The sequence below is a fragment of the Megascapheus bottae genome, chromosome 13 (assembly GCF_031878675.1).
Source record: "Megascapheus bottae isolate mThoBot1 chromosome 13, mThoBot2.hap1, whole genome shotgun sequence".
NCBI classification, from domain to species: Eukaryota; Metazoa; Chordata; class Mammalia; order Rodentia; family Geomyidae; genus Megascapheus; species Megascapheus bottae.
The window spans coordinates 44,722,959-44,749,733 of NC_143521.1; the positions used below are offsets into that span (position 1 = coordinate 44,722,959).

The 26,775-nt window shown below is 34.9% G+C and overlaps 1 pseudogene across 1 annotated transcript; it reads right to left on the reverse strand.

Moving 5' to 3' along the window:
- Positions 1 to 2,364: 2,364 nt before the first annotated feature.
- On the reverse strand, positions 2,365 to 5,063 carry LOC150055903 (intraflagellar transport protein 52 homolog pseudogene; annotated as a pseudogene). The gene is made up of 2 exons (XR_016537406.1): positions 3,657 to 5,063; positions 2,365 to 2,440 (listed from the first exon to the last, which is right to left on the reverse strand). The product of XR_016537406.1 is annotated as an intraflagellar transport protein 52 homolog pseudogene (transcript).
- Positions 5,064 to 26,775: the final 21,712 nt, after the last annotated feature.

The following is a 26,775-nucleotide window of genomic DNA, read 5'->3' on the forward strand; positions in this document are numbered from 1 at the left end:
AATATGAAGTATCACCCACAAAGACACATGTGTTGAAGGCCTAGTGTCTAGCTGATCCAGTCACTAAAAGTGACTGGGTCCTATGGGTGCTGAATTCATATAAGAATAAGCCCATTGATAAACTCATAACTCAATTGCATTATTCAGTGGTGATGATATATGCTGTACAGCATGAATTTGAAGAATATTTTGTCACTAGTCCCTCACTACTTTGATCTCTGCTGTTTTTTTTTTTGGGTAAGGAGCTGTCAGGGTCAATATTTACCTTTAATGAAGATTTATAAATATCTATATAGAAAATTGGTAAATCTGCCCTCTGGACCTACTTGAGAAAGAACAAACAGGAATGGGAGAGAGACACAAATGATAAAATGCACATTGATGTAGAGCTCACATTCACATGATTAGCTTGAAAGTATACATGCATTTCTCTCTCCTAAGCTGAATAATGAAGATGTTTGGATTGCAGGTTTCTTGATGATGAGTTATCTTACAAAGACCAACACTACCTCCAGAAATTACAGTGGAAGGAGAACCCGGGACTGCTATTTTTGCAAAAGATTGAGCTACAGAAAATTCCTATTTGAGGTAACTCAAGAATGAGAAAGGGTATCAATGTTTGTGAAGTTATGCACCTTCTATCTGGTGAATATAATGTAACCCTTCTATTAATCACAATAATTTTTTTAAAAAATAATTCATGCACCTGACTAGTCTTGAAAATCTCAATACAGACCTGCTTAACATGTAATCATTTTTATATTTGATAAATACAGATTGTTAATCAATATCCAGCAGAAAGCATGTTTCATGTCAGTCATGCATGTGATATGCAAAACAAACTGTACACTTCTCCTATTTTAGTTGATTAACAGAGAAGTAGGACAAGAGTGAAGTAGCCAGAACACACGCACAAAGCGTAAGACTGCAATAACACCCTCATGATACTTCAGAAAAGGTGGCAAGAAATATAGATACTATAAACCATTATCAAAACCAAAGTGATTGATTTAAAAGTTTTTAAAATTTTTTTCATTAAACCAAATTAGGAGTATTTAATAACTGAGATTCCTCTTTATTATTTTCAAATAATTCTAAGGCTATTATAGAGTGATATTTTCAGAGCAAATGCCTTTTTTCAGAAGAGAGTTAGAAGTGAAAATGAGAAACTCTCGAATTTCTGTTGACAATGCATAAGGACTCTTCATTTTTCCCATTAGTTCTCTTTGTATTTTGATCATGAACACAGGTGCCATGTTTCCTGAAGACACAGTATCTGTAGAATGGGCATTTGTGTTTTTGCTGGAGCTTTTGGTATCACACTGCCATCTTCTTCCTGAATTCCTAGTTTTTCATAGGGCTTAGTTACTTTCCCATCTAGTTTCCTTTTTTTTTTTCCTTTTTGCATAGTTTTCATTACAATTTGAAGAAAAGTCTGGCAAGACTAACATCCATAGGATATTTTGAATAAATTTGTTCTGTTTTAGTTAAAAACTCTGTAATGCTTTTTTTCCATTGTCAGGGTAATGTATAAAGAAGTTATAATACATTCAGCAGGTAGTGGGTACATTACTCCTTGAACATTGATACCCCTTCCCATGCTTTTCTTCCAGAATCTGATTCATATCGAAGCAGTGAGAAATCGTGTTTGTAAAGTTCTAAAAATTAAACAAGAGATACTTCAAAATTAAATTTATGGACCGAGAAGGCAACATATATCAAAAAATACAATAGAAATATTGAATTTCTTACTAATTCTTTCCTACTTGCTTAAATCAAAGTATTTCCACTGGAAGCAGGAGAAATATCCATTGATGTTTATGAATCTTGAAGAGTTGACAGAATTCTGTGAAAACCTGATTAAATTTTGACATATTTTGAACTGCAGTCAAATTTCAGAATTTCACTGATTTTTATTTACTTAAAAAGCTTTCCCTACCTACTCGTGTTATTTTTTTAATGTTCTGTTTTGCACTAAACTGGCAACATATATCATTTGATGTGCCAGCTACTAATTAACTGAGTATTAAAATTCAAGTTTTCAGTGATTAAAGGCCTAAGACTTTCTTCAAGTTATATTTGCTATTTTAATTTTCTTCTTTGATTTAAAGTACAGCTGGAAGTCAGTGATGCTGGAACAGAGATTTTCTTCCTGACCTTGAAAGAGTTGCATTCTATCATAACTTTGCATTCCATTATGGGGTTTGTAGTCACTTAGGACTTTCAGAACCTATAATTCCAAAGTTTAAGAATTTAGGGAGATATGAAGCAAAAATATTACTAAGTAATTTTCAGGTCAATAGACTGAGCAGAAGATTGAAGAAGACCCATTCTCTGGTGTATCGAATTGCATCCTTCATCTTTGAATTATACTCATCCCTTCAATGTGATTATTGACTGAAATATGCTATTTTGTTAAAGGCCAATTTCCGCTGCAGTCCTGTGGGAAAGAGAACTTAATATTCAGTTAATTACATTTGTCCTATTAAGCCTGAAAATCTTATTGCCTCTCCAAGTTCCCAATTTCTATTGCTCATAGGTGAGCTTATTGATGGATCTCACCACACTGCAATTCCCATTGCATTGTAAATTGTCATTCAATGGTCCCTAATTTAAAAAGAGTCTTCAGTTCAGCTCTGTGGAGTTACAGGGACAGGAGTGGAAACACATACCCTGTAGCTTCTGTGAATCTATACTTTTAGTTTGTAACCTGTGCCTTACAAAACATCAATCATAGGACTTTGCGTCTCTTAAAAGTAAACGAGATTTATGTGACTTACATATTTGTAGAATACTAACATGTATGTTGTCATTCAGTCATCTATGTACCAACGTTCACCTAAGTTTACATGTGAAGAAAAGAGGAGCTACATAATGCAAGGGTTCAAGCTACTCAGTCTACAGATGTAGTACCAAAATACATATGCTTTTACTGTTTCCCAGACTCAACTCTTTTTGAAAGCCATTTTGAGATCGGAAACACTAGGCACAGACTGTCCATATATGAGGGGCAGGGGTGGAGGAAGGGATATGGGGACTAAGACATGAGAACAGGTATCAATGTATGTGAAGTAATGCACCCTCTATCTGGTTAATATAATGTAACCCTTCTATTAATTACAATAAAATATATGGAAAAAAAGAATGGAAGAAAGACAGTGGTGCTGGAAGAACTGGTTAAGCACCTGCAGAAAACTAAAGTTGGATCCTTCTATGTCACCCTGCACCAGGATTAACTGCAAATGGATCAAAGATCTGGAGGTAAAAGCAGATATACTGAAAGCTTAACAAGAAGGAATGGAAGATACATAGGTCTTCTTGGCACAGGTCGAAACTTTCTTAATAAGGACCAAGAAACACGACAAATCAGAGAAAGTCTGGATAAGTGGGACTGCATTAAACTGCAGAGCTTCTATATGACAAAAGACATAGCTAGCAAATTAACTAGAAAGTCTACAGAGTGGGAGAGGATTTTTACTAACCATACAACAAATAAAGCCCTCATATCTAAATTGTATCAACAGCTAAAAATATTATTCCTAATAGACTCCCTGCAATATGTTTTCTGAAATTATTTTTTTAAATTGTAAAAGTACAGGTTCAATCATAGGTTTAATTCTTTAAAAATTAAAAGGATTTTCCGTTATAAACCTTACCTATATGGCTGCTGCAGAAGAGGCACAGATTTCCATACTTTATAGGGAAAAGAGGATACACACCCTTGCTAAGGAGTTGAGAAACAATTCAAAAAATACAATCAGGAGGGAGAAACACTCCAATAGGCACAATCCTCAGAAATTGTTAGGAAATCCTATTTCACTTGTATCGATATCATGTTCCTGGTTCAATTTCTTGAACTCCACCACCTGGAAAAAGATGTGTTCAAGGATATGTTTGGCATCCTGTTGATCCTTTGGTAATTTACTAGTTACTCCAAGAATGTCACCACACTTCCTGACATAGAACTCCAGGTCTTCTTCAGTACATTTATTGGTGATTTGAGCAAGCCGTGCCTTCTCAGAGGAAAATGTCTCATCTAAGTCAAACAGTTCTAGAGGAGGAGGTGGCAGCTCCCTGAAGCTAGGAGGGAAAACCGCAGGCTGAAGGGCTGGCAATGGAGTCTCAAACAGGCTGAATGAGCTGGAGCGGTTCATGTTTCACATTTAACTGCTCATGAGCCTTGATGACTTTGGGAAGAGAGGTGGTGTTCAGCTGGTAAATGGACAGGTCGAAGAGTGTGGTAAAGTCCCGCGGGTTCTCATCACCCTCCTGAAAACACACTCGGAGCCGCTCTGACAGGGTGGCTGTGTCCGACGCATCATGTAGTCAGAAATCTCTGGGTCCTCAGCATCAATCTGGTTTAGGAGGATGTCTCCTGTTGTGAGCCACTGGAAAACAACGTCCATGATTTTGCTGTTTTCTTCTTTATCCAAATATTGGTCACTGAACATGTGACAGGAACCAAGGACTGCCAGTTTCCCACCTTGGTTTGTGCATTGTTCTCGCTGCTCTCCTCATCAATGATTCCAGGCACAGCCTTTCCGGCTGCTCTGCTGATTTCCCTGTTCAGCACGCCATTGGAAACCAGAGCCTCCTTAGGATGGAAATATTTGAAATAAACATTCCTAATCACAGCATCATTATTCACCATGATCCCATATTCTTCTAGTAGAAAGTTAATATTGGTGTCAAATCTGGATTCTCCACCCTCTCCTAGCATCACAAGAATATCTCCACCACTGTCAGGGTACTTCTTCAGAACTTCAAACTCAGCTGCAGTAAATTTTTCTCTTGGCCCAGCTGTAATCCAGAGTTTCACCCCAATTAGCTTTTCAGATGTGATTTCATCTTTTAAGCTCTGAATTTTCCAATTGCTCCGAAGTCTTTTCTGCAAGGATTTATAGCCACTGTTGGTGGTGAACACCTCCTTTTTGTAGGCGTTGAACAGGATGGTGCTACGGACCTCCTCCATGGTTACCTGAGTCCCGGTGACCACCATCTTCACCTAACGCTACCCAACATCCCGCAGCCAGGTATCCAAGACCGCTTAGCAACGGCGGTGGCGCTACGGCATTCTAAAATTATTTTAATTGATGTCTAGCTCCACTAATTTGGGAAGTACAGTGATATTTAGAAACTCAATGTCATTCTAATAGCCAAACTTCTGTATGTGATAAACCAACTGCCTCCACATTATATAAATGATTGCTTCCTGGTCTTTTATCATCCATTGGACTGGATACTTTGTAAGACATAAAAATCTATAATCTCATGGCATTCAATAATGGAAAAAGGTTTTCAGCTCCATTTCCTGTCCTCTAAATTTTGATGTGCCTATTATTTAAATTAGTTTCTTCTAAGAAATCCTATTAGATTATTCTTTTTATTTTATTTTACAGACAAATATGGAAATATCTCAAAGCCACCTCTGTACAATTATACAATAATTAAAAGAGAAAGAAAAAATATTTTTAGGTCATGAGATTCTGAATTCTGAGCCTGGGCATTGTCCCTGATCTCTTCTGCTCAAGGTTACTGCTCTACCCTCTTAGCCACAGTACCCCACTTTCAATTTTAATTTAATTTAATTGAAGATAAGTGTCTCACAGACTTTTTAGTGCCCAGGGTTCCTTTGAACCATGATCCTCAGATCTCACCCTCCTGAGTAGCTAGGATTACAGATGTGAGCCAACCCTCCCTTGCCAAGATTTCTTTTTATTTTAAAGAAAAATAAATAATTGTCTATCATTAAAGTTTTCAACAATTCTTCAATGATAAGCAGATGAGTAATCAAACATGCTTCACTGGTATGATGTGAAGCATTGTGGAGTTACACTAAATGTTTTATTTTTTTAATGATATGTTTACTATGGTTAAGTAATTATAGTAAAGGGTGCCATTCAACAAATCAGTTTATAAGTTCAATGCATCTTGATCCATATAATTCTTTTTTTCCTTCTTGCATAGTTCATAATAAACAATCACTGATATGTATCTTCCATCAGATCTTCTATTAAAAAACCAAACTGGAAATACTAAGTCATTTGAGTTATAATGCAAATCCATATAATTTCTTTCATTGTTCTCCCTTTCTCTCCCAACCCAACCTTCTTAATTTTGTAGGATAGGCATGAGATATTATGACTGCATTCTTTATTCCTCTGTTCCTTTCTCTTGATCTCATTCTTCACATATCTAGTAGAGCTTGCTGGTATTCATTCTGTTAGATTATAAAATTGTTTTTCTAGAATATTTTGCAATCTGAATTCACCCCTGAACATACATACCATACTCTTGTTAATACATCTGTATACACTTGCATACAACCCTGCTTGTGTTTACATATATATTTATAAATTAAATATCTTTGACATGTTGAGAAGAAGGCATTCATTCTTTGTTCCTCTGGAACTGACTTGCTTCAATTAACCCAACTTTTTTTTTTCTGTTTTGTGGGTCATGGGGCTTGAACATGGCCTGGGCACTGTCCCTGAGCTCTTCAGCTCAAGGCTACCTCACCTACCTTCAAGCCAAGCCCTACTTCTTGTTTTGGAGATAAGACTCTCAGATTCTTTTGTGCCCAGTCTGGCTTTGAACCTTGATCTTCATATCTCAGCCCCCTGAGTAACTAGGATTACAGGTGTGAGCCACTGCACCTGGCTTCACCCAACTTTTAATCCATTTCCAGTAACCATAGTGGAGAGTCAGGAGAACTATATAATTAATAACAAAACCTAACAACTGTGTCTCATTCATGAAAGTAAAAACTTTAAGACTAGGCTATGGGAACTGTTTGCATCTACCTTTATCCAAATATGCTACCCCAAAGTAGATATGTTGATGCTCTTTATACCAAGTTCCTAGTATCGGAAAAGTTCCATTGCTAATCAGATCTGACCATTACCATGCCAGCTAGAACCAACTGTCAAGAAGAAATAGACATTGAAGAAGTAAAATATTGATTTCACAATCCAATGCTGGCAGACAGCAAAGAACAAACAGTGACAAACAGCAATGAATAATCTTTAAATTTCTGTCTTGGAATGCTCTTTACATGGTGATGAAGACAGACAGAACCACCCTGGATACTTTTCACTTTCATAAATTTGTTTATAACCCTCTGCATCATGCATGGTAGGAGTGAAATATCTGGGTCTGCTATTGGTTAAAATATTTTTTCTAGCACTTAATATGAGGCTTCTTTCTCATATTCATTATTTAATATTTTGGTTCTGTATGAGAGCTAGCAGATTACATATGCAATTGTACGCATGGAGCTGTACAAGAAAGGATTTTTTCTGTATTGTCAAATGACTCACTTTTATTGCTCTGGCCTTTTGTGACTCCATTTCTGATTCCCCAGTACTGTATGTAAAACAATCTACTTCCCTCCAAACAGAAGACCCCTACCGTAACTTCCTTATAAAATGTTCATTTAATCATGTTATTGAGCTAACAAGCAGTCAGAGAAATAGGCAACTTCATGTGAAAATCAGTGTATTGAGGTAAAGTGACTGTTGGAATCCAATTCCCTTAATGGAAGACCAGAACTGGCAGGTCAGAACATGGACAAAGGGACAGGCTATATCCACCATGACCCTGAAGGACACTGGCTAGTTCCTGCATCAGGTGTTTGTACCACTAGCTCAAGTACAAATATTTAGGTTAGGCTGCAAATGGCAATTCATCAGGATTCCTCCAGTTCCCTGTGAGGATTGGTTTTGGTTATTAAACAAATCTGTCTTAATATTTTTATGGATAAAGTAGAAAGATAATTATCTGCCAGACATCGTTCAGTATTGCAGATTATCTCCTTTAGTAATAGATCTCAACTTCTAACATGATAGGAATTAGATTGAAAATTGATTTGCAAATTGAAACCTTTTAATCATGGCAGCTAATTATCTTGTATTTTCTTTCCTTCCCTCCTGGATTTCTCTAACTTCACCCCCGCTCCTTATTTTCTAGTCTCTGCCTTGCTCTCTGCTTCCCACCCTCAACCCCCTCAAATCTGGCTTCCCAGACATCTTTTGGGAGCCAGAACAATCATGTGTGACAGTTCCAACTATTTTAACTCAGACTTTTCCTCTTTATGTGCAAGATTTAACTTCAGGCATTGAGATAAAAAATTTTGTCCTTCCTCTGTGACTTCTCAGACCCTTAACTAAATTACTCTGTGAACCGAACAATAAAAAGTATTTTAGCTTTTTCTTCAATTTCATTCTATTTACTTTTATAGAGGTAATCAATTGCTGGAGTCAAGATCTAATCAGATCAGCAAGCTTTTTTATTTATTTATTTTTTTCTATTTCTACCAGAGTCTATGCCAGGTCCCTAGAAACCAATAACTACATGACGAAATGCTCAAAAAATCTCTGCCATAAAGGAAATGAAAATGCTGTTGGTATTTCATCTCACTCTAGTAAGAATGGTTTACACAAACAACAACAACAAAAATACTGCTGTCAAGGATGCAAGGTTGAGGAGGACTCTTACATATTGCTCATAGGAATGTAAGTGCTACAATCAACACGGAAAATAGTATGGGAAGATGAACTAGAAAAGTACAATGCACTCTTCGGCATATATCTAAAGAAGTGAAAGGCATGGTACAATAGCAAATTTTACACACACTCAAGATAATTGTGGCACCAAACGTACATGTACATATACATATATATATACATGTACATATTCATGCTGAAGAAGCAAATGAGGTGCTGAATGAACAAATTTTTCTAAAAAGTGGTTTTCTGAATAAAAAGAACAATAAAATTTTGTAATGTGAAGGAAACAGAATTGACAGGAAATCATGGAAAGCAAAATCTAAGTCAGGAGTTTGGAAAGATTAATGCTTCATGTTTTCTGCCGTATGCAGATTGTGTGTGTGTGTGTGTGTGTGTGTGTGTGTGTGTGTGTGTGTGTGCGTGTGGAATATATATGTAGAATGTATGTGTACTACATATTTTATATTTGTGATATACACATTTATTTTTATATATACATGTATATGCTAGTATGAGAGTATTTGGTTTGTAGGAATGCAAAAAAGATAGTAAAAGATAAGAAATTATGGCGTATACATAATACCAAAATACCTTATTTCTATCTATGAAGATAGGTAAGGAAATTCACTGAAAGGGACTGAATGAGGGAAACAAGAAGGGAAAGGCAAAGAAGGAAGAAATAAAGAATTTAACATAAAGTTCACTACATTCACGCATTCACATATGAAACATCATAGTGAAATCTATTTGCCTAATATTCACTAAAACAAAAGGATGAGAAGAAGTAAAAGAATGAGTTAATATCAGTGAGAGAAATTAGGGCTAGTGGATAGGGTAGAAGAGGATAAATGTGATCAAAGTGCTTTATATGTATATATAGAATAAAACATTAAATTGTTTTCAAAAGTGGAGAATCTGGTTGAGGGAGAGTTATAGAGGAGCTGAATTTTATCAAAGGACATTTTATATATGAGTAGAAATATGCTTATGAAATTAATATCTACCAATAAAATAAAGGGAAAAATGTCCTATGAAAGACTACATAATATTTATAAATGCTAAATATTGCTAAGTAAAATAATTAATTGGCAAAGAAGATAACATATGACCATTCATTTGCTTATGCATGAGAATGTGCAGCAGTAGCACTTAAATAATTTATGGATTTTAAAATATCAGCAGTAACGTGGCAAGATCCTGAAATATGTCTTTTGGATGATGCAAAATGATTATCTTTTAGTTAATCCACAACCTTTAACATTAGTATTTAGACCACATTTTTTTTATTCCTCCTTGGGTTCTTACTGGCTTACTACTTGCTTTAATTTAAAAGTCTTTATGTACAATGAGCAGTAGATAAAAACAAAACTCCTTGGGATATTTCCTAACTACAAGGTCCAGAATGTGACTTGATCTCTTTCTACTTCACATTCTTCATTGGTCACTTGAGAATAATAATAATGAAACTGAAAAAAGAACGCCTGAAGGGTTACATGTATTGTGCTTGTATACAGTAAGTGATGAATAAATACCATCTGTTATCCTTCTGATTAAAGAGTCATTCTTCTAAGTCATGTATGTTTATAGTTCTCAAAATCCAGACACACATAAACGTGAAAAATGAGTTAATATCAGGATGATGCATGCTGTATTATGACTGTTAGCATTTTGGTGAAACTATTCCAATTACATATTTATTTGCATATCTGCTATGTACAAAAGTAAACATCATGCAAATTACACCAAAAAGAGAAAAAAATGGGGAAAACAAAAATTTTAAATGGCCAAATAAAGTTATAAATAACATGAAAGAAAAGAAGAGAATTAATAATCAACAACAAATAAACCATTCCAAAGAGACCATTCCAAAATAAATCATGCATAAGACACTAAGTGCAGTGATACTGTTATGTGTACCTACTTATTGTGAGGAACGATTTTTCAACTGCTCTACATGGTAGAGTCAATGATTCTCAAGGACTCTGCTCTTCATTAACCTGGATAACCTTGACATGTAAAAATACTTGAATGTTTTTTCCACTGCCATTAGTAAGCAGAACTAATTGCAATTCATAAAACTAGGCCAGGAAGCAGATGACCCAACCAGACTCTTGGATTCCCCTATGCCATTTTTTAATTAGAAGTTGTTAAAGATTCTCTCTAGTTCTGAATTCCAAAGATAACTTACAGGAAAAGACTAAAGGGGGGAAAACCAAGACGGGGGGGGGGAAGGGAAGGGTAATGGGGACCAAGAAATGTGAAAGGGTATCAATATATGTGAATTAATGCACCTTCTATCTGTCAAATATCATGTAACCCTTTTATTAATTACAATAAAAAATTAAAAAAATTTAAAAAGTCTATAAAAGATGCTTTACGTTTTGAAAGTCTTTCAAAAGCAAAATTCTATGAGATCCACTTTGTGTAACAACTCTGAAAATGCAACTGTTTTACTGTTTAAACTGGATGGGGTTTGCACCAAAATAACACCACATTTTCCACAGATGAATTGCCGGAATGTCATTGGAACATAAATTTCTACTGTGCGGTGTTTGATATATTCCTTCACATCTTAAGTTCTATTTTTAAATTCAAGGCATATAACTCCATTCTGAAAATATTTTTATGTGCTCTAAGAAATAGACCACTTTTGCTTTGCGTATTATTCGTGTTATTTTGTTAAAAACTAGATTCTGGAAGGTATAAATGACCCAATAAAGTAGAAGAGCAGAATATAAAGAACAGGGGAAACCAGAGAAAGAAGTGGAAGAAGAATAATCTGTAAGCCTAAAAATGTCATTGAAATACATGAGAAATAAAAAGGAAAGAGAAATATTGAGGAAATATTAGAGAATTGACTCCAGTATCATTGTTTATTTTGGACTCAGGCTGCTTACAACACATATAAAGAATACAGCAGAATTATAAGTGACAATTTTTCTACATGGGCAGTACCACTATATCTATTTCATACCAATAACAACAGCAACACAAGTATTGAATGAAATGCTTGGCATGAAATCCCCAATCGAAATATTTTAAAAGAAAAAGGGACTCTAACAACTATGCTATAAATATTTGATCAAAAATATACTTTAAAGAAAGAACTTTTGTTTCAGAGGTAGTTCTAAAAGTATCTGCACAAAACCTTTAGGTAAAATGCAAGTTAAGTAGATATCTCTAATCAATTTATTATCACCTAAATGCCTACACCTGGCAAGAAGGATTAGCTAAACAAGAAAGAAGGCAACCTTTTCTGTCCCCTGCTTCTTTCTAGTGAATCCTTTCCCTGGAATTCTTCATATGGATACATTGCCTTAGGTATCAGTACATTTCCTATTGCTGTAACAACACACCTGAGGCAGGTTACTTCATGGACAGTAGAGACTCATTTACCTTTCATTCTGACATTCCTATAAACATGGTATCCCCATTGGCTTCTCTTCAGTGAGAAGGCACGTGGCTGTATCACCACATGCTGGATGACATGGCTTATGCATTTGTGATGAGGAGAGATTATGTTGTGAGAGTCAGAGAAAATTAGGGATCAAGACAGTAAATTTTACAAAACTAAGCTTTCATGACACCACAAGAGTCTCACATGCACACCCTTGCAGGAATCATACCACCCTGTGGACCAAATCGCCTTCCACTAGACCAATTCTATGAGAGTAGGTTTACACTGAGGACCAAGATTCCAGTTTGTTACCTTTCAGGAGATACACTCAAACCATATTCACACCATAGCACCCCACACTATTTTAACCCACCCAAACACAAACCATAGCATTTACCCATGCTCATTCCTTACCAGATTATAAAGTAACAAAGTACCATATAATTCCATTCATTTATCAAATATGTAAATAAAATTATATTAATAACTCGGGAAGTACAAGAAAAGCAAAGCCTTATATCTTTAAGTACTTCCTTTCCTTTGTTACAAAAAAACCCAAAATGAATGATATCATGTGAAAATTTAAAATAGCAATGTTATGTGAATTAGAAAATCCTAATTTTTGCTGCAAAAATATAGTATCATCAGAGCATAATGTATTTATTTAAATTTCATCTGCAGACTGAGCTGCAGAGAAGGAATTAAGTAGTTTCCACAAAAATATAAAATGGATACTCTCTGGTCTTTTGCAGAAAATTTTGCTGATTCCAGATATAAGTCAATACTAAATAGGTGAATAGTCCTGGGTAGTTAATCACTGACAAACCAAGGGTCCAAACAGGTTTAGTAGCAGAATGGGATAGCGGAAATAAAAGTCTGCATGGGTACACAACTGAGCACATTTGAAGTCAGAATCTATGATGTTCTTGTACCTGAAATTTTTCTGCCACTGAGCAGAAGTATAAATAACAGTGCTCTGCATTGATCTAAACATGAAACACATTTTCTGCATATTTCCACCTTAAACCCAAATGACAAGTGAAAAGTGTTGATATTGCTAGACACACTGAAGATTCCATAGGAGGAGGAGAACATAGAAAACTCTAGAATAATTTTAAGTACTTTCTGGGGCTCCCCTAAAGAAATGAGAAAGCCTAGAAGTTTTATTCCTCTTCTGTTCTTAGTAAAACTAAATGACATTTTAAAGAGAAATGACTGTGGCATTAGTACACCAAAGCATGAGTAGACATTTGTGAAGATTAAGCAAGACATTCTAGAATTTCTATGGCATTTTTCATGAGTCAATCCTGTCACTTAAGGAATGAATAATGGATTATGAGATAAACATTCCTCTTCTTTCATTCCAGTGAGGCATCCATGTTAATGTCTCATTTGTCCTGTTTGCTTCCTACATGTTTATGATCAGTTGCAATATGATGCTCTTGTGTTTTTCTTTTTCTTTTTTTTAACAAAAGCTCATTTACATTACATAGTTTTCTGAGAGTGGAAAAAAAGTGTGCACCAATGAGGTTATTAAAATCAAAATGTACTTCAATAACTGTGTAGAAAAGTCAGACAATCTGAATTCATAGGTTAGTTATTTCTGTGAATAAAATGGTAAATATGAAAATTATTGTAACAGTACTTAGCACATCATAACCCTCAAATAATGTTACCTGGTTAATTATGTAAAAGCCTTCATTGGAGCTGGGAGTTTGGCCTTAGAGGTAGAGTGCTTGGTTAGCATGCATGAAGATCTGGATTTGTTTCCTCAGTACCACATACACAGCAAACACCAGAAGTGGTGCTGTAGCTCAAGTGGTAGAACTCTTGTCTTGAGAAAGCCCAAGGACAATGCTCAGGCAATGAGTTCAATCCCTAGGATTGTCAAAAAAATCTTTCATTAGTTTTATTGTTGTCTTGACTTATTACACTGGCTACTTATTTTTAAACATAATCTTTTAGAGTTTTCATCCTCCATATGATGGTTTTGCAATTGTTTGTATCACAAGAAACAGAAATGGAAGATAAAAAGTTCTAGAACATAAAATATTGAAGAATAGGAAAGACACTTTTATGTTTCATTGATTAACTACATTGTCCTATCTTAGTGCAAGATATCTTTAACGAAATTATCAAATTTGAGATTAATTTACTTAGTATGACTAAGATTGGAACTCAAATCCTATTGGCACCATTTAATAATGCACGTTTGGATAACATTGTATGACTCCTCTGTGTCTTCCTTAAAATGAATAGAGCGTGTAACACTGAGGAAAGAAAGCAGTACATAAAAGTGCTTAGTTACAACGCAGGCCCAACTGGGAATGCTATTTGTGATTCTTCTCCTTCCTTTCTTTCTCCTATCTCTGCCTTGACATTTCTCGTCCTTCTCTCCTTTTGCTTCTCCAGCTTCCTCTTATTTTTCCTCCTCTTCTTGTTCCCCCCTTCCCTTCCTTTATCTCCTCTTCCCTCTACTCCCTTTTCTCTTTTTCCCAATCTCTTGTCCTCTTTTCCTATCCTCCTCTAGCAACTCCCTCTGTAAATACTGGAGAGTATGCATTGAAAAAATCAGCAGTCAGAGCTTAAAGACAAATTATAACTCAAGCAATAAGAAAAGAGGCAGCTGTAAAAGGGAAAGTTGATGAGAATTCATTCTCTGTAGAACAGAGAGTAATCTTGAGATGTTATAAAACCCATAATTACACAAATAGCTAGCTCTGTCATGAGGTCACCTCTGTTGCAGGATGGAACCATGAATCTTGCAGACGATTAGCTTACTTGGATTCCTGCTCCAGTAGCACAAGAGGGAACATAGAATTTATCAACTTCCTTTCTTCTGAATTCTAAAGCATGATTCAAAACGTATTTTTAAGAAGTATTGTAACTATCTTATACGTCGCATAGTGTGTTGAGGTATGGCATGAGGAACTAGTAATCTTATAGAATGTTCCTCCTGAAAAATGAAACAGTGAAGTTTGAAGCAATTGACTTATAAACAAATGTTAAATCTTAAGCAGTGTTGGTTGGAGATGATATGATTTAAAGTTAGCCTACCAGAATAATCAGATGTTCCAGAACTGATGTGTGCTTAATATGGATACTAACTTCTAATTCCCAGGCTTGCTTCAGGTCTTCTGCCAAGAGAGTAACAGTCCAGTAAACCTAATTTAAGTATAACAGCAGGCATCTAATCAAGAGCTTTATATCAGGATTGCCACATCAAATAAAGGACCCAAAGTTTTATTTGAACTTAGGATAAAATTTTAGGTCATGCCGGGCACAGAGGCTGGAATCCTAGCTACTCAGGAGGCTGAGATTTGAGGATCACAGTTCAAAGCCAGCCTGGGCATTACAAAGATGAAAGACTCTTATCTCCAGATAATCACTGGAAAATGGGAAGTGAGGCTGTGGCTGAAGGGTAGGGCGGTAGTCTTGAGCTCAGTTGCTCAGAGAACAGTGCCCAGGTCAGAGTTCATGCCCCATGACCCCCCAAAAAATTGTAGATTATTTATTTGCATATTTATGTCCTAAGTAAAATTTGTTATAGCGTAAACTATGTTTATGTTGCAAAATATAGTAAGTCTGCTTGTTTGTACATGATTATGTATCTATTTTGAATAACAATTATATACCAAATATATAGAAATACATAAATATCTGTGTTTATAATTATATATATATTCATAGCATATTTCTATCATAATATATATATAGGACTATGTATGTACAACCATTAATACATGTGTTTTATATTGGTATGTGTATTTGTGTAAGCATGTGCATGTAATACGAAGGATATTTATGTGTTTGCATGAACATATTTCTCTTTTAGAGTATTATGTAGCATTTTCTAACACACTTTGACATCAAATGTGCATTATTTGCAACAAATAGATCCTCATTTTCTATATCAAACATTTCTCCAAATCTGCAATAAGAAGTGGGTATTAAACAAGGCAATTCAATTCAGTTCAGTCACTAATTCTCGAAGTTAGTACAGATTCTTCTAGTTAAGGGTTCACTAAAAGGCGACTGCCCTTCATTCAGAAAACAATGACAAGAAGAATTCCCAGGCTGAGGACAAATTTGACTACAAATCTGAAAATTTCTAAGGGCCCTATCCTGGGTTTTATATTTTACTAGAATGACCTATATACACCTCTTATGAAACAGTGTTTTCATGAATATTTCTTGGAAAGGACAAAACTCAGAAATAGCTGAGAAGAGAAGCTCAGAAGAGCTTCAGGTGACAGAGGAGATGGAATACTCGGTATGAAATGGTCTCAGCTCATCCATGATCTCATCACCCTGGAAGTTATCCCATTCTCCTTCTTCAAGAGCTCTTCTAAGGCTCTTTTAGGCTACTGCCTTCTCTGGTGACTTGGAGATGTCTGGGACATGCTGGAATATTCTACTCTTCCATCATGTGTATAGTTTTTCTGAAAACCAACTTGCTGAATCTGTCTCTTCTTTCCATCAGACTTCCAGATGCCTTACTAGCATAAAGTAAATGGAGAGGAATTCTTATAAATAAAGTTACTTGCATTATTTACTAAATTTCCTGGATTTTAGACACTCTCTATTAGTAACCTGGGAAGTTGATGCAAATACATATAAACCCAATACACTATCCTATATATATATATATATGTATATATATATATACTATGATCTAAAAGAAAAGCATGTTACTTATTTCAATAAACAAATTAACATGAGGATATAGCCCAGATTTACCTCTTACCTCTAGATCTAGGGAAATAGATTCAAATGACTGGTATCTGACAAAAGATAACTGAAGTGCTTTAGGAAACGAAGATCATAGACTCATCTCAAAAGAGCATAGTACTTAACATATACATATATGAAAATAGAACAATGAACTTTGTTAAAATTGTTTTTGAATGGGTGAAGGGGATGAGAATGAGAGATAATGTGATTAATTGGATAAGAGTACATTGTATGTAATTATGTATATATATGAGTGTGTATATATTATATGTTATAAAGTTCCTGTGTACACCTAATGTATGTTAAAAAACCATAAAGGAAAAGATTTGGGTACTGATAAAAATCAGAGACATTACACAAATTGGATAAAATACAGAATAAAATAGAAAACATTAGCATATTTGTGGTTGTTTGAACAGAAAAAAATTTCCCGACAATAAGCTGCTTTGTTCAAACTAAAACTGTCTGAGAACAGGAAACACAGAGAGAACTTTATCTACAGAATGGACCCTGCAAAGAACACATTGCATTCTATTCACTTACTGAAATTTCATTAACCATAGAATATTACACATATTACTAAGAAAGAAAGCAAAAATGAAACAATGTACCTTGATCCTAGAAAAACTTTTGTGCTGGACATTTGCTAATTTTAGGTCCTTTCATTTCTCCTAAAAAATCTCAAACATAGTAGATAGTATCTTTCTCTCTTGTCCCTGTAAGGAAAGGCAAGATTAAATCAAATGGCCTTTGTGAATGTTAGTGTGTGCGTGCGTGCGTGCGTGCGTGCGTGCGTGCGTGTGTGTGTGTGTGTGTGTGTGTGTGTGTGTGTGTTTTCTCCTACTGATCTGTCTTGGCCTAAATTTCTAAACATTTAGAGCAGAAAGAAAAAAAAAAATAAAACAATTGCTTGGCACCTACATGGTTGCTATTCAGCAAAGACACCAAGCATAGTCATTGGAGAAAGGACGGTTTGTAATACTCGGCATTTGAATATGGAATATCATCGCACAGAAATGTGAAGTGGAACCCTGCCTACTTCCATACGCCCCAGTCAACTTAAGAGGGTTAAAATGTTTACAACATAACAACTGCAACTAGAAAGCAGCTGTGAAAGAAAACAAACAACAGCAACAACAACAACAACAAACAGTGCCTCACAGAATTGGTTTACAAACACATTTCGGATTTGACCCCAAATATTTAAGTAACAACAACAAAAAGCAAAAATAGGACTGCATTGACAGTAACGTACAGAATCAGCTCAAATGCCCCTCAGTGAGTGAATAGATCAAGAAAATATGTACAAAGTGGAATTCTACTTATCCATCAGAAAGAATGATGTTGGACCATTCGTAAGGAAATGGGAAGACTTGGAGAAAAATTGTATTAAACAAATTAAGTCAGACCCAAAGAAACACAGTGTAAGGATTTGGAGAAAGAAAACCTCCCTGTGATTGTACAGGAGGAGGTGATTCTATTGTAAGAATCGGAGCTACTGGACCTCACCAGATGTCGTGTGCATGCTGAGATGGGAAACCAATGATAGAGATTTCATAGGGGAGGACTGGGAGATGTAGCTACAGTAGATGGGGAAATGACCTCAGAGCCTAGGAGACTACCCACTGCCCCTAAGTGTGCCAGTTACCTGAGTTACAGGTGGTTGGCAGGAACTTCTAGAGAGGGCCATATGTGCACGGAAGGAAAACAAAGGGGAAGTCACTGTGTAATTTTCCCCAGGCAGATCTAACACACTGGATTCATGATTTCCCTTATCGTTGACAACTAGAATGTGCCTATAAATCCAGAAGTGAACACATTGGATGATAAAAGAAATAATATATATATATATATGTTTATATATACACATATATATAACTACGTGTATGTATGTATGTGCACTGGAACGTAATAGAAAAAAAGAATACCCTGGGACATGATACACCATATAGGTCTCTAGGCAGTCACACTAAATGAGACCAAAGGAGGCTATTCTCAGCAGAGAATCACAAAGGCTCAATAGTTATGTGCAACTGATCATATCAAATAATATTCAGAGAAATGACTACCAAGAAACAGGAAGTTCTGCTTTCTCTGTTGCTATTTCAGTTTCCTTTTTTTTTCTATTTTGTTCACTTACCTTTCTTTGGCAGGGTAAAAGGGTCACAGAAATGATGGGCTAAAGGGTGAACAAATTCAGTGGTAATGCTCACTAGAAACTACGTTGAAAATGAACTACACAACCTGCAGGACAATGAAAGGGAGAAATTAGGATGGAATCAAGGAAGGGTGACATGGCTCAAAAGAAATGAACTTTTTATCTGGCTTATGTACTGCATCTGCATAATAACAATACTAATTTTTAATAAGAGAAACTAAGAAGCTTTACATACAAACCTTTTGTATAGCAAAGTCATCCATCAAGAGAGTGGAAGTACAACAAATTCATGGAATTTGACAGATAATTTTTAAGTCATAGAGGTGTAAAGGGTTAATGTCTAAGATGATACAAATTCTGTAATCCGAAGAATGAGGTGGCATTGATAAAATAGTGTACATAAATTTTGGTGAAATGAAACATCTAGCATTTATTCCAGATACACTGGCAAATTTCATATTCTGAAAACTGATGTAATTGGGTATTTGCGGGGCAAAACATAAGAGGTTATGAATGTAAAAGCAAGAAAATAACAGAAATGGATGGGAAGCAAAATCCTGCCGGTTGGCAGACATAGGCTACCATGGAAGACAGCTAAGTTCAGTCTGCGGGGTCCATAAACCACCGATATATCTGGAGCCACCAGTGATTGTACTGAAATTAAAAAATAAAATAAAATCACAAGGCATCAGGGCCACACAGCCATGAAAGTGACATGGAACTGTAATCAAGATTTCCAGTCTATAATTCTTACTATGTTTAATATTGAATCAAACTTTATTCTGTGATTTTCTGAGTCCTTGGTTTCCTCCATCTGGCTGCCTCTGCCCTTTCACATAACATTCAGTAGAGATCATTGAGGTTCATGGAAGACAAGTTGGATGCCAAAAGCCTAGCAGCCTGTGGATGCAGCCTTAACCCGGCACTCTTTTTGCCAGGTGACAATCTCTTTATGCCTCAGTTTTTTCCACACATAATTTCAGAAAGTTCTTTATGGATGGTCAACTTATTTTCAGATTTAACTGAATTGTTTAAATGAAAATGTTTCTGATATAATGCAGTCATTTAAATATGAATCCCAGATAAACAATACGTTGTTTTTCACTGAAAAATGTCCTAACAGCTGTTTTCATGTCTGTAAGTATTACCAGGTATTTATGCAGAAAATAATTGTTCATTGCTCACCTGAAACTCAAGTTTGATGATTATCTTTGTTGTTTCTGTTCATCAAATCTGTTATATTTCCAATACTTTGTCAATACTATGTAGACATCAACTAATTATAACTCACCTTTTTCTCTTAATTTTCAGTAAGTTACCATAAGGACTATAGACTGAAATTTTTCTGTAAATTGTCCAATATTTTTTCTAGAATTAGCAGATTTCCCCCCAAAATAGGTAATATTCTGATTCCTTTAAATATATTTGTGTTATAACAGATAAATTGTGTTCTTATAATTTAATAAAGTATTTCATAGGTCCCCATAAAGATTATTTTCTTTGATTTTTCTTTCTGTACAGTTGCTATCAAGGACATTAAGAGACAACTCGAGAACCTTTATGTAATTATTAATAGAGAAAAATTACCCTATTTCTCTCTCCTGAATAAAAAGGACTATACCTTATCCTACACATAGAACTACACAATTTTGTTCCTCTTTTTTTTTCATTTTTTTTTTTTTTTGTCAGTCCTAGGCTTGGACTCAGGGCCTGAGCACTGTCCTTGGGCTTCCTCATGGTTAGAGCTCTACCACTTGAGCCACAGCACCACTTCTGGCTTTTTTCTATGTGTGGTACCGAGGAAATGAACCTGGGTCTTTGTGCATGCTAGGCAAGCACTCTACCACTAGGCCAAACTCCCAGCCCCCAACTTTGTTCCTCTTTTTGTGTTAACAAAGAAGCTCAGAGACTTTTACTTTCTTTTCTTTAGCACTTTTCTCAAGCTTCATATACTTTGGCACTTTTAGTCCTGTAATAATTTTCAGCTTTTGTATTATTTAGGACTAATATTGCAAAGGATCTAAAAATCTTACTCACAGAAAGAGGATTTATTTATGCTTCAAATATGTATGAAATCTAGAATTCTAAATTCATTCTTACAGTAAATATTTTTCCCTCCTGACTTCTCCAAAATGTTTTATTTCTGTGTGCCACTACTCATCAACTGTAATAATTGAGTAGTCTATAAAATGAACAAAAGAATTACCCTCTTTTGGCTAGTTTTTATATTAAAATATATAACACACTGAGTAAATCAGTCCATGAAACAAGAGGATAACTTGTCCGTCTGTATCTTTTTGTCTGTCTGTCTACCTAATCTATTCTCCATTGATCTATCTAGGCTGTTTTTGTGTCTTCCTTTTTAGTCTTATATACCTGGTTTCATAGCGAGAACCAAATGTTTTTATTATTAGGTGTGAGCCTTCACTTCTCCCAGATATGTTCCAACATGTAGCCCCCAAAGAATCTGATGATCTTATCCATATCCAAGTGACAAGTTTGTCTAATTTTCCTCCACTTTTTGCAAACGAAAAGGCTGACAAGAAGAAATTCTGATTAAGAAAATACTCTGGCACATATGAGGTGATTTCAACCATTGGGCCCCCAGTGCCAGGCTGAGGCTTCAGGCAATGAGAGCTTATCCAATATTTCTTAACTCTCCAATGAACTCTACAAATCTTTAGAACTGAAAGAAAATCATTAATGGAGTTGCCAGAAGGAGCTGAGAACTTTACATTTCCTTGGTCAGGAAAGAAATAAAAGGTAATCATCATTATTGAATATTAGCTAATAAAAGGGAAAACTAATAGTCTTATTATCAATAGTATCAATTGCTTAATAATAGCAACAGAGTTTCAGTGCTGAGAAAAATGCACAGAAATTATGGAAAGAAATCACAAAACACTTCTTAAAGAAAAATGCAAACCTTAGTCTCCTGGAGAATATCCCTCTACAACCTCTGTTAAAAGCAGTATGAGGGCCGGGAGTTTGGCCTAGTGGTTAAAGTGCTTGCCTAGCATGCATGAAGACCCAGGTTCGTATTCCTCGGTACCACATACATAGAAAAAAAGCCGGAAGTGGTGCTGAGCCTCAAGTGTAGAGCTCTAGCCTTGAGAAAGTCCAAGGACAGTGCTCAGGCCCTGAGCCCAAGCCCAGGACTGGCAAAAAAAAAAAAAAAAAAAAAAAAAAAAAACAGAAAAAAATAAATAAATAAATAAAAGCAGTATGAATATTTTTTAAAAACCTCATGAAGACTATCTCCACAGAAGTGATTTATTATTTAATGCTTATTTTCTTTTTATTATTGTGGCCAAGTAAGCAACCTCCTAATGGTCAAATAAGAATGTTTTCATATTTTAGTGTTACAGTATTAGTTCATCTATTATTAATAATACTCATAAATACTCTCACCATCAAAAATAGCCTCAAACAACCTTATCTGGGCAGACTCATATTTTACTTCTTCCCAGGGGGTTTCCAGTTTCTGAACTATAATTAGCTGTCATTGATTCTGATGGAGAAGATTCTAGCCACCTTCCTCGATGTCTCAATATTGTTCCTGACAGATTTCATATCCTGGGGCCACCTAAACAGTTTACTAAGTGAGTCCCAGCAGAAGAGAGGAAAAAAATGTAGAATGAGGAGAAGCTCATTATTTTTAGCCAGAAGTTAATTAGGTATGTTTCTTTTTTTTTCTCTGAAACATCATATTTTACCAAATTTTGGACACAAGTTATACCATTCTTTAAAGGAATTTTAGGTATCCATTTCCCCACTCTAATTGTGCACCAGTGCAAAGGCTGGGTTGGGGAGAAAGTAAGTATTTTCTTGCTAATTAAATTTCCCAATTAGAGATTCTATGCCGTTAAATAATTCTTTTAGATGAAAAAAGTCATAGGTTCTGGAAAATGTCTCAACTGTCACTTAATTACTAGAACAATCCATTGAAACTATAAATGGCCATATGAAAAGTTCTGTAGCCTTCTGCACAAATGTATATATATATATATTTGTATATAAAGTATCTAGTGATATACATTCTACTAATGCAATTTAGTTTTTACTTTGTTATGTTGAAAAATAAAACAGTAATATCTATCCATAAGAAAATTATAAAACAGATTTTTTCAATTATTCATATGAAAAATAATGTACTCACTACCTTATGAATGTAACTGTTACCCCTCTATTCATCACCCTGACAATAAAGTAAAAACTTGTTAGCAATGTGCAAATAGGTAAGCCTTATTTCATATTTGCAAGGCCCTACAATTTTTTTTGAATTTTCAATTGTATTTTTACACTTAGATAGTTTTAGATTTTTTAGGAAAATCATGTACTGAATATTGCTGATTATGCAAATTCAAATGTCTAATTTTTTCCTCATTGCCTATTCTATTACAAAATCTCATTTAGAACATAGCTCTATAATAAGACATTACATATCTTCAGCTCTCCTGATTGTTATACTTTCTTATACTTTCTATAACTTTGATGATTTTACTGGTGTGAGTAATACTTATCAGATATTTTGTTAGAATCTGAATCACATTTTTCACATAATATAAAGCTTTTATGTTTTGACAGAAGAACGCTGACACAGAGACTCATTTTCCTCCCATCACATCAAGAAACAGGCCTAATCTGTTAATAACTTCATTCTTCTTTTCTCCTTGACCTCCAGTCATATTTTGTCTCTCAGTAATCCTGATGTTAAGCCAAATTCTGAACCATCGAAGTTCTTGAAGACCATTTTTATAATTTCTGTTATTCTTTTTTTTGTCAAGTAATTATGTTTCTCCGGTTCTACAATATTAATTGCATTTACATAGTGATCACTAGTATGGTTCTATCTTTAAGCATTATTAATCCAGGTAATGAAATAATAACAAACTTTATATTTTTTATCAGCTCAAGCTAAATTGATAAAAGTGAACAGTAGAATATTCTTAAGGAACTTATTTTACCCACACACTTCTGTCTTCCTCTTCAGTTCCTTCACTTTAGTCTATCAGAAAAACACAGGAGCAAATAGACAAAATCTTGATTCATCCAGATAGGTGGCTCACACCTATTATCCAAACTTGTCAGGAAGCTGGGATCTAAAGATTCTTCAAAACCTGCTGGGGCAGGAAAATCTGCGAGACTTTTATCTCCAATAACTCAATAAAAGAGGCTAAAATGGAGCTGTGTCTCATGAGGTAGTGCACCAGCCTTGAATTAAAATAACATTAATATAGAACAGTGTACAAACTCTTGAGTTCAAACCCTCAATACTAGTACCAGAAACAAAAACAGAAAACCTCAAAAAAAAATGTTTCAGCTTTAGAACATTCCACTTAAATACAACACTTGATCCATGAGTATCATCAATTTCACTTGTTCAATCCTTTTAATATAGTATACGTAGCACCTAGAATTTTCTACCTACCCCAAGTTCTCTCAATATTCTCTAAAGCAAGCAGCCTCCCACTTCCCACTTGTTTTGAAACACAAGCAAGGTAGGTCTTTCATCTCAGTAAGATCGCTTTCCTGTTCTACTATCTCTCGAGTGTGTGTACATTCCAATTCAGAATGCAGCCAGGGGCTTTCGGAAGTTTATTTGATTTCTGAGCAGTCAAAACCCCAGGAGTCCACAACTATTCACTTGTCCACGGCCCTGCTTCCTGCTCTTCACACCGACCAGGTTTGTTCCTATTGGTCACTATCACTTGCCAATTTTGACTCTTTGAAATACCATGCCCAAGTGTCTCCTGCTGTATAATTTGTATTCTGGTTTCTTGAAATAAGGAATCAGGAAACAAACTTCCCTTAACCATCCCAAACACCCACATGTTTTGATTCCCTAGCATGTATTAAGTTCTGTTATTCTATACAGTAAATTACTTTAATGTTTTCTCTCTTTATCTTCCCATTGAAAGGTAATGAGTCCCTGAGCCAATAATTCATATATATTTTCCAGCTGCTATAAGTATTTCATACAGAATTTAAGGGTAGGGAAACAATAAATACTTATTGCATGTACTGAATAACAAGTAATTGTTGAAACTGCGTTACACAGACTGGTACCCTGAAAAACTTAACAACTGCAAGGGAAAAAATGTACATTTTAAAACTTTTAAGTAATTTAAACTATTAATTTAGTATAACTAAATGACATTAAAAGGAGTTAATTGTTTTGTAATTATAGTCATGACTGAAAATAGTAATATTTTCCTAAATGGGAAATTTGCTCACTTGCACAAATAATAAAACAATAAAAGATACAATTAATATAGGATTCCTACAATAAGGAAAAACAGAGATAAAAGAACCAATTGTTGGCAATATTCTTAACTTTTTAAAATGTAGTTTATAGACTGATATGACCTTCAAAATATTAACAAAAGGAAATAACTCAGCCATGAACTTCATTTGATGAGTAACATTGCTGTCCCCTAAGTTTGGTCTTTATTATGTGAAGAGCAACCGGAAATACCTTAGTAAAGAAGTCTCAGGGGACTCTTCCATAAGAGATAGCTAAAAGAGCCTCATTGGACTGGGGATTGGACATGACTAGTTCAAAGTCAGTGAACTGTGGGTGGCATGCCAAGAATAGACACTTTTTCACTGGAACTGTTATAAAAGTTATTCCAAAGAGAAATGTACCTGTCACTGATTTCTTATACTCTACTACAACGGAAATAAAGGAGTACAGCTTCTTGCTGGAAGATTAAAAACCAGAGTTTTCTAGCTAGCTCTTTTAACCATTTCTAAAGTCCTTTCTGAATTTCTATAATTGTTATTGTATTTCCTCTTGTTAAAGGCTATTGAGAAATTTTTAATTGGAAGAATCAATGCTACTATTATCTTACATTTTTTCCAACTTGGAGAAGACAAGATCTAAATGTCATTGCATTTAAAAATAGATTTAAAACTTGCATATGTATTGTCTAACTCTAAAGCTGACAAAGTGTTACAGGATTTTCTGTGATTTCCAAAGAAATCTGTTATCCCTAAAAACATTAAGTACACATGCAGTCTAATATCATCACTAATAACATTTGTGATAGATTTGTTGCTTATAAATGCAATTGCCTATTAACAATGATATTAATTTTTTTGAAATTATAGCCAAAGCCAAATCTTGGAGACTATGCAGTAAGATAAAGGAGGTTTTTCATATACCTTTTATCATAGGTTATAAAAAAATAAATGCACTATAACTAATAGTATGTAATAATTTTACTTTTCAGAGATCTCTAAAGATACACTTACTTGATTAATGACTTAAGATACTGCTTACACATGGTTTGGCTATATAAATAAATTCTAATGCTATTTACCACATTTATATTTAAATCATCAAATAGGCATAAAAATGATACAGGATATACTACCAATAGTACTTAGATAATTCTTCCAAGGTAGATATGATCACCAAATGCTTCACACACCATAATATAAGTTACCAAAGTCAGTACATCCTTTGTGGTCAGAGTTGTATGTCATGCAAATAGGTGCTTTGAGAAATTTGTGGTAGACCCTATAGAAAGAATTGCAATGCAGACATTGGGATGTTTGTGTAAATGATACCAACTGCATTGGATCATCATAATCTTAGTGGACTCAGATATATGTTCACCAAGTGACCATGGAATTTGATTTTTCACTATAATCTGATTTCAATGGATTTATCCATGCAGTCAGAATAATCCCTACACTCCTCAGAGTGATGTATAATGCAAACCCAGAACCTGTGAATATACTGCCTTATATTTCAACAAGAACTAGATGTGAATAGTCACAATGACACACTTTGATATTATCATAGATTATCTGAGAGGATCCAATTTGATCATGTGTGCTCTGAGTGGGGAAATTATCATGGTTCAAACCAATGGGCTGTCCTTGGCACTGAAGACATAGGAAGGAGAATGGAAAAAGAAATCTGAGCAGAACACAAACACAGGTGTACAGGTGCTGATATGAAAGAAAAT